The sequence below is a fragment of the Myotis yumanensis genome, unplaced genomic scaffold (genome assembly GCF_028538775.1).
Source record: "Myotis yumanensis isolate MYYU_CA2020_CCGP unplaced genomic scaffold, mMyoYum1.0.hap1 SCAF_6, whole genome shotgun sequence".
NCBI classification, from domain to species: Eukaryota; Metazoa; Chordata; class Mammalia; order Chiroptera; family Vespertilionidae; genus Myotis; species Myotis yumanensis.
The window spans coordinates 24,803,998-24,811,621 of record NW_027223757.1 but is presented as its reverse complement, the minus strand read 5'-3'; the positions used below and the strand labels follow the sequence as shown (position 1 = coordinate 24,811,621).

Below are 7,624 nucleotides of genomic sequence, written 5' to 3'. Positions count from 1 at the left end.
AATCAGATGGTCAAAAAAGTCGTCTCCCAGGCCAAATCCTTTGAAAATGTACCATATGCGTTAATTCTCCAGAGCTCAGTTCAGAACCCACTGGTTAAAAATTATGTTAGACAGTGTATTGGTTCTCTGCTCTCCCAAGACTGTCAGAACCCATCCCTTGCCCTTATAAATTTGAGCTGGTGTCTGGTTTCGTTTGGAAAGAGAAATCAATAATATCACAAAACACACACGGGGGAGATCCAACAAGGCCATCATTAATGTACTAAATTATTTGTAATATCTATCTCCCTCCTAACTCCATGACTGCACATGTTTTGCATATCAGTAAAGCTGTCTTTATCTGCTGAGCTGGAACAGGGGGGCGGGGGGGGGGCGCAAACATTTGCATTTGACTTCTGCTGGTAAAAATGAAACATTAAAATGCTATTTGGCAAGTACGCAAAAGCCCAGAAGAGCAAAGCCTTATTCTTTTTTAGATGTAGTTCTTTACAGAGCCTCCTTAAGAGTGCTCAGTAGGGTGTGACCATATTGCTCCCCGTGGTCATCATATGGTTTGCCCACGCAGACGCCGAATTGTTTTGTGGATGTGAAATATTGTATGTTACCCCAGAGCGGTGGAGCCAGTGGAGCCAGGAACTGTTGTTGAGACTGACAGTTACATTGTGTTCCTGAATAGTGAAACGGCAGAATCAAAAACACAAATGGACCCAGACAGAATGTCCTGACCTTTAAGAAAAAGCCTGATTGGATATGGTGTAAGCTCGCCTTCATCTCCCTCCATAATCCATTACACCTTTCTCAGCCCACTTTCTCAGGGTAGGCGGCTCATAGAAGAGCTTCTCTTAGATTCTTTATGTGAAATTATTTATGGGCCGAAAAAAAACAACCCCAGGAGCACTGCAGTAAGTAGCCACTGTCCATATAACTAGCCATATAACTTATTCTTGATAGTCATTTTATAGTAGCACAGTTACTATAAAAACCAATATTAATGACAAATAATGTGAGTTTCATTAATCCCATCATATTGGTATTTGTGACTGAACTTAAATTTTTTAAAAATGCAGACAGATGCCCAGATAAGGGAATAAATGTGTAATTATAATGTTTCTGAACAAATGTCATGTAAATGTATTTAAATTCATAAATTACTGTTTGTAATCACTGTTCACCATATTGCCAACTTTAAGTGATCTAAATATAAAGTAGAAAATGCATAAAAGAATAGAAGTCATTAATTCCTCATTTCTCTCTAGAGATTTTTCTATTGACTAAGATTATAAAATAATGGCTTTCTATATGAAAACAAATTTCATTAATGCTCAACAAGTGTATGATATAATTATATAAATAAAATATTGTACATATTTTAAATTTATATTTCAGACTTAATTGTTCTCACTTTATGGATGAGACTATTAATTGTCACCCTTTAAAAAGACCATGCTACTCATGTGTAAAGATAATATGTGATATTTATGAAATGCAATGTCCTACACTATCTGATAAAGCTATATCTGGTATATTAAGACAAAAGTTTTAGAGAACAGCTGAGATAATTAACATAACAAGGTAATAGTTTCAACTACATGTTTATTTCTGCATGTAGAGGTGGGTAATAAATTGAAATGTTGACTGCTAGGAAAAGTTGAATTTCAATACCCAAATAAAATAGTCTAGATTCATGTTTACAGTAAAAAAAAATAGCAGCTCTTTATTCTTATTAAAAGACAGATTTATTCTTTACATTTTTTTCTAATAATTTTTCCCCTTAGAACAATCCTGTGGACATATAAAAGCCTTTTTAAGGATTCTCTCTGTCTTTCTCTTCCTCTCTCTTGTTCTTTTCCTGATTTCTAGGTTGCCCTTCTGCTAACAAAAATCTCCTCCATACATTAATATATTTCATTTCAAATGTTTCATATACATATACAGTACCACCAGATTTGTAACACAAGATTTAAAATATTTATAAGATTATATTACATTTACTAGTATATTTAACCTACCTCAACAGATACAAATACTTAACTTCTCGTCATATTTATAACTCTGAACTTTTGCTCTAAAAGTCTGATTATTCCATTGGTATTTCTTACATCTCTGTTATCCAAGAGGAAAGCATCTTCTAACTCAATTAGCATGCTAAAGAATGGGTTTGGTTTTGTGCTCCATTAAAGTCAACTAAATGGATGCGCTGCATGTCTTTATTTCAAAAATAAAGCTGAACAATTAAATCCCATGTCTCTTTGCTCAGCTTTTGATTCCACACAAAGCTTTCCCACTTGCTGCCTTTGGATGTAATGTTAACAAAGTCAGTTAACATCAAGCACTGCAGTAACAGGCATGGCAGAAGTCCTTGTTTTTGCTCAATCAGTCTGTGTTCAAACTATCAGTTTGATTTATTTGTCCGCATTGACCCTTATTCACCACTTAATTATCCTCGTATAATGTTTCAAGAGGCTCCTGACACACAGAGAAAGACAATTGCCGATGTCCTGTGAAACAACTGTTGACCTGATGGGCCCAAATGAAGACCATGGGTCGAAGGTTGTTTGCTTTTGGAAGAACCCACTTCTCATGCCTGAGAGCTGTGGCCAGAGCCACTCACTATGGACGTCAAAGGCTGTTGGGTCAAGCTGTTCATCAGGTTCTCAGAGTGTGTGCTGACCATCAACATAGGATGTTCACTGCATTTTGCTCTGTCAGCCTCTCCAAATTCCCTGATAGGTTTGGGATAATATTCGAGTTAATAAAACAACAACAACACACACATACATATAAACATACCCTGCACTTCAATTTCAGCAATGTCCTTATAAGTATATGGTTACTGTTGTCATTGGAAATATATTTCTTACTTTATGTACGAGCAGGAGGGACATCAGAATCACAGGTATAAAAATGAGAAATTGTATTATGTGCATTGAACTATTTCATATTGGATTAGTCTCTAAGCTCCTGCTAACAAATCAGATGAATTGTTATTTTATTGGAAAGCAAATGGGTATCTGTCTTTTACTTCTTGCCAGAAATCCCAAAATAGAGTAATAAATTTAACTTGAAATTAAGAAAATTTATTCAGAGCTTTTGAAATCATAGCCACTACAATTTAAATATAAATAAAATAAATGGTAGTGAAAACAGTCAATAAGTATTAAAATTTATAGAAAAATAAAAAGTATAATTTTATATTTATGAAGAGATTTTCTATAAAATCTGAAATTCTTTTTTAACAAGTTGAGTCCATATTTCATTTAGCTCCATCAGACTATACATAAATGGTCTTTACAACACCATACCAACCTCAGTTTGTCATCTTAATTTTTCACACATTTTCCCCCTTTGTTTGGTATGTTCTCCATCTTATTAAATTTTGGTCTCCACAGTTACCAATGTAAACTGACAGCATAACTCTTTTTCATAAATTAAAAATGTTCCTAAATGCTGTCTGAGGCTGATATTAGAAAATCGCAAATATTCATGATCTGAGATGCCCTCCATTTGTTGGCAATTTTTATCCTTTCATAGTCTTGGCCTTTCTTTCTCTATAATGGGTCTATGATAACAAATGTTACCACACAAACAGAAACAATATCATAAGCACTGGATAAATTACAGGCAGCATTTTGAAAATGAAAAACACCACATTGGTTAATGGGATTGTATGGATTTCAGGTGTACCAAAAAAAAGAAAAGAAAAACACCAAATATTTCTAAAAGCTATTTGGTGAGACACACTATGACTTTAACCAGTTCCCTGGGAAGCATTTTTAGAAGCCCCTGTAACCAGTATGAAAACCACCAGAATGTAGTCTTGCACAGCCTACAACCCTGACCCCTCGCTCCCTTAGCCTGAGGAGGTCTGAAATGCCAGCAGAGATGGTCTGGTGGCCAGTGACCTTCTACCTGATTCAGTACAGAGATGGTGCAGGTCAGGAGCCCCTGTGGTGTTCAAGAGGTATGCATCTGCGTGGATGTAATTTGGCAAAGACACCTCAGCAACCCGCTGCCCTGCACACCCACCCAGCTTTGAACACATGGATCCACTTTTTTTTTTTAGTTCTTTTCCACATAAAAGGATTCCATGGAGTTTAAAGAGTTTTTTCTTTTACATCTTTGGATGTAGAAGCCTTCCAGCTATGGGATGACATACATCTGAGAATAAAATTGTCATTCTTAAAATGGAAAGAATGCAAAGAGAAGAAGATGGAATGGGCAGAAAGAAAACCTCAGGTGGAAAACTTGGCCTCCATCTCATCCTTTGGACCATTCCACCATCCTTCCATGGGACCTGCCATTTGCTGCTGAAAACACCATTCCACCTCTTCCTCTGGCCACAGACACAAGGGGCTGAGATCTCCTGAGGGCTCCTGCCCAGGAAGAAGGCCAGTGCGAAGGAGAAGAGACACACAGCGGAGGATTGCTCCAGTATGGACTCCTGCTCAAGAAAGGCTACAGAGCTTTTCTCTCTGCTCTGGGCTTGGTCTCCAATGCCAAGAAAATTTCATATTATGTTCCACTAGGAATGCTCAATATAAAAATCTCCCCGAGAAAGATGCAGCCATCTTAAAATTTTGTGTTTTATCTCACTCTTCTACTCAGACATCCTTTCAACCTGAAAATGTCTTTTTTTTTAATTTGAAAGAAATAATTTGTTTTCAATTCTTATAGCTAATTATACCTGTTTCCTTCAAAAACAGATGTGTCAAAAATCTACTTCCAACAGCTGAAGGATTCTCTCATAGATCTACTTTGGCATTTGTCTGCTACTAGTGATTAAAAACAGGATACGAATGTAAAAGTAACGAATGGGAGAAAGAGTACCCAGGAGCCACAGAAATAGGCACATGTTTTACCAAATATGCTTAACTAACTCCCATCAGCAAAAACCTCCCAACTAATGGAATTAAGGCTAATATGAACCTTACCAAGAAGATAAGAAGGAATGAGACTCTGCTGATAATTCTAAATTTATCAGCATATTGTGGGTTTAATACTTGGTTCGATTTGTCTTTTGATGGAGTATAACTTCAACAAACTATGCATTGGCCCTCCTCAAGACAGTGGTTAAATAATGTTTGTTTAAATATATATAATGTCTCTAATACTGGAATAAAAATAGCACTGAAATAATTGGTGTTTGAATTACTTATGAGCTTTAAATTGCAAAATGTTGCATTAAAATAAAATAGTAAAATTTTCTCATGTTTTTTTTTTCTTTCTGTTAGAGCCTGAACCCCTTGAATTAAATTATTTGGATTCTGGGAATTTGTAATAAACTCAGCAACCAAAAGAGACCATGTATCACAGAAAATAATGCAGGAAAGATAAAGACATGAGGTTAAAATCATTCTAAATCTGTATTACTTCAACCTTCCATATTTTTTTCAAATTTGTTCCTTCCCTGTAAAACACAGATACTGAATCGGAGATTGCACAAATAATATTCTACAAAGAACAAAGAACAGCTGTAATGTATGGTTTAATGGTATATCAAAAAGCATATGAGCATTAGAAGTACCTTTGCTAACAAACTGCACAATACAAGCATCATGATCTTGTTCACTGAAAATCAACTACTTGTGGGGGGAAAAACATAAAAACCCTTAATTCTCTTATTTTACACGAGTCTAATACAAAAAAGCATTTTGAGACCAAGTATTCAGTGGAGTCTCTAATGTTGACCCCAAAGTTCAAGGTGGCATTGTTATGTTTGATTCTCTGTGTGATGGCAGAAGGGCTTCTGTTTCCCAGAATCTTGTAAGAAAAATCAAGTTGTGTTTTCCGTGGCAACCTCTGTAAGCAAAATTTCAAATACATTTTTAATAAAAATATATGAACATGTAGTATTTTCTGATTAGTATAGATGGATGAAAAACGATTGCTGTTGTTTTTATTTGGAAAATTTATTACCACAAAGTCAGTATATATCAAAGCATTTGGCCAACACACACCAATAAAGCATTCACCTACTGGGTTATGTTAAAACAGGGCAAGATAAAAGTAAAGTTAGTTCATTTCTTCCCATCACAACAAAAAGGTTGATAAAGAACATACTTGATATCAAACAGAGCTTCCTGCTGGCTTCAGTTACCTGGGAGTTTGGAGCCTGTGGTTTGAATAATGTTTCCCCTACAATAGGAATGACAGCAGAAGTGTGGAGAGACTGATGGGGCTTCCTGCAGGCTCAGCTTTTAGAGTTCAAACTCATTCTTTATTCTCAAGTAGAAGCTATAACAAATGTGTAAATAAATAGTCACCGATCTTCTGATGTTTCTTTTTTGGTGCTGGGAATGACATAACAGTTCACCCAGCAGAGGTGAGCTAGCTGCTTCAGACTACATTCCAGAATTATGTAAGTTTTCCAAAGAATTAGCAAAGAATAGTTTTTCATAATTTCACTTTAAAATAAATGCCTATAAATGAGATTCATGGAGAAATAGGGTTTAGGCTGTTGGGCAGACTAAAGATGATAAAAATAATAAAATCTAGAATATTAATAGACTTCATACACATGCACGAATTCTCATTTTAATGACCATAGTTTTTGTCTCCTCAATTCTGGAAAATATTTTGCCAAAACAATAAAATTTTAATAAAAGAATTCAAATTTTAATATGAAGTATAATACCTAAACTAGCATTCATATTTTTTTAAAAGGAATCTCTAAATCAGTAACAAAGAGATATCTACTTGGTCCTCAGGTACTTGGCTATTAGTTATCTGTTTTTTAAATATGTATATCAATGAAAAGACTTAGACAATACATTTTGTAATTGCATATATTATCTTCTGATAGTTTATAACCATTAAAATAAAAATTAGAATATTTAATAATCATTCCAATTTTTGAAATCTACATATGTTTTTGTGATTTAGCAGCTACGTTTCAAGCAATGCCCAGAGGGAAATACTTTAACTTCTGATAAATTAAAGTTTAAGTTACAGGGAGATGGAGACAAAGAAAATTCTGGCCTGAGTTAGAATGATGAGCTAGATAGCAGTTCTGAGTGACCACCAGAGGGCAGCATCCTCAAGTGATTGAGGGTGGGGGAGGGGAAAGAGGAGCCTAGGACAGGTGTTTAGCTGCATCTCTTTAGAACTTTAAAGCTTTATACTGTTTTTTAATTTTCCCAGTTGAAACCCAGAAGGGTGAGAACAAGGATTTTTGTTCTCCAACTTTAAAAAAAAGTGGGAGAAATTCCAAAGCAGAAATAGCAATTTATAACACTTAACCATGTGCCCAATACCGTTTTAAGTGCTTTACATATATTAACTCATTTCGTCCTCATAACAACCCTGTGATATGCACACTGTTATTCCCCCAATCTTACAAGTAAGGAAATGAAGGCACAGGGAGCCTCTGTGACTTGCTCAAACCAAGTGGTGGAGCTGAAATTCAGATTAAAGCTGCTGGTTCCAGGGTCCAGGCATAAGTTCTCTACTAGAACTGAGACTTCTCAATACACTCTCTTCCACTGAATCATTAGGCCTGTCTGATAGGCTGAAAGTCAGATCGTCATTTATTTCTTATCCCATCTTCTTGAATGATACAATTCCATTTTCCTCTTATTTTCCATAATAATAACTCATCTGTACTTTTAAAAAATGCATTATTTCC

At 35.4% G+C, this 7,624-nt stretch overlaps 1 long non-coding RNA gene across 2 annotated transcripts in view; it reads right to left on the bottom strand.

The window, feature by feature from the left end:
- Positions 1-1,715: 1,715 nt before the first annotated feature.
- LOC139012201 (uncharacterized) overlaps positions 1,716-7,624 on the bottom strand; it is a 67,934-nt gene continuing 62,025 nt past the window's right edge. Inside the window, exon 4 of one of the 2 annotated variants that reach the window (XR_011471832.1) lies at positions 1,716-2,723. This is a non-coding gene — a long non-coding RNA (uncharacterized lncRNA). Of the gene's footprint in view, positions 2,724-5,406; positions 5,800-7,624 lie in introns of those variants that run through there. The other variant, XR_011471831.1, reaches the window with a different exon arrangement.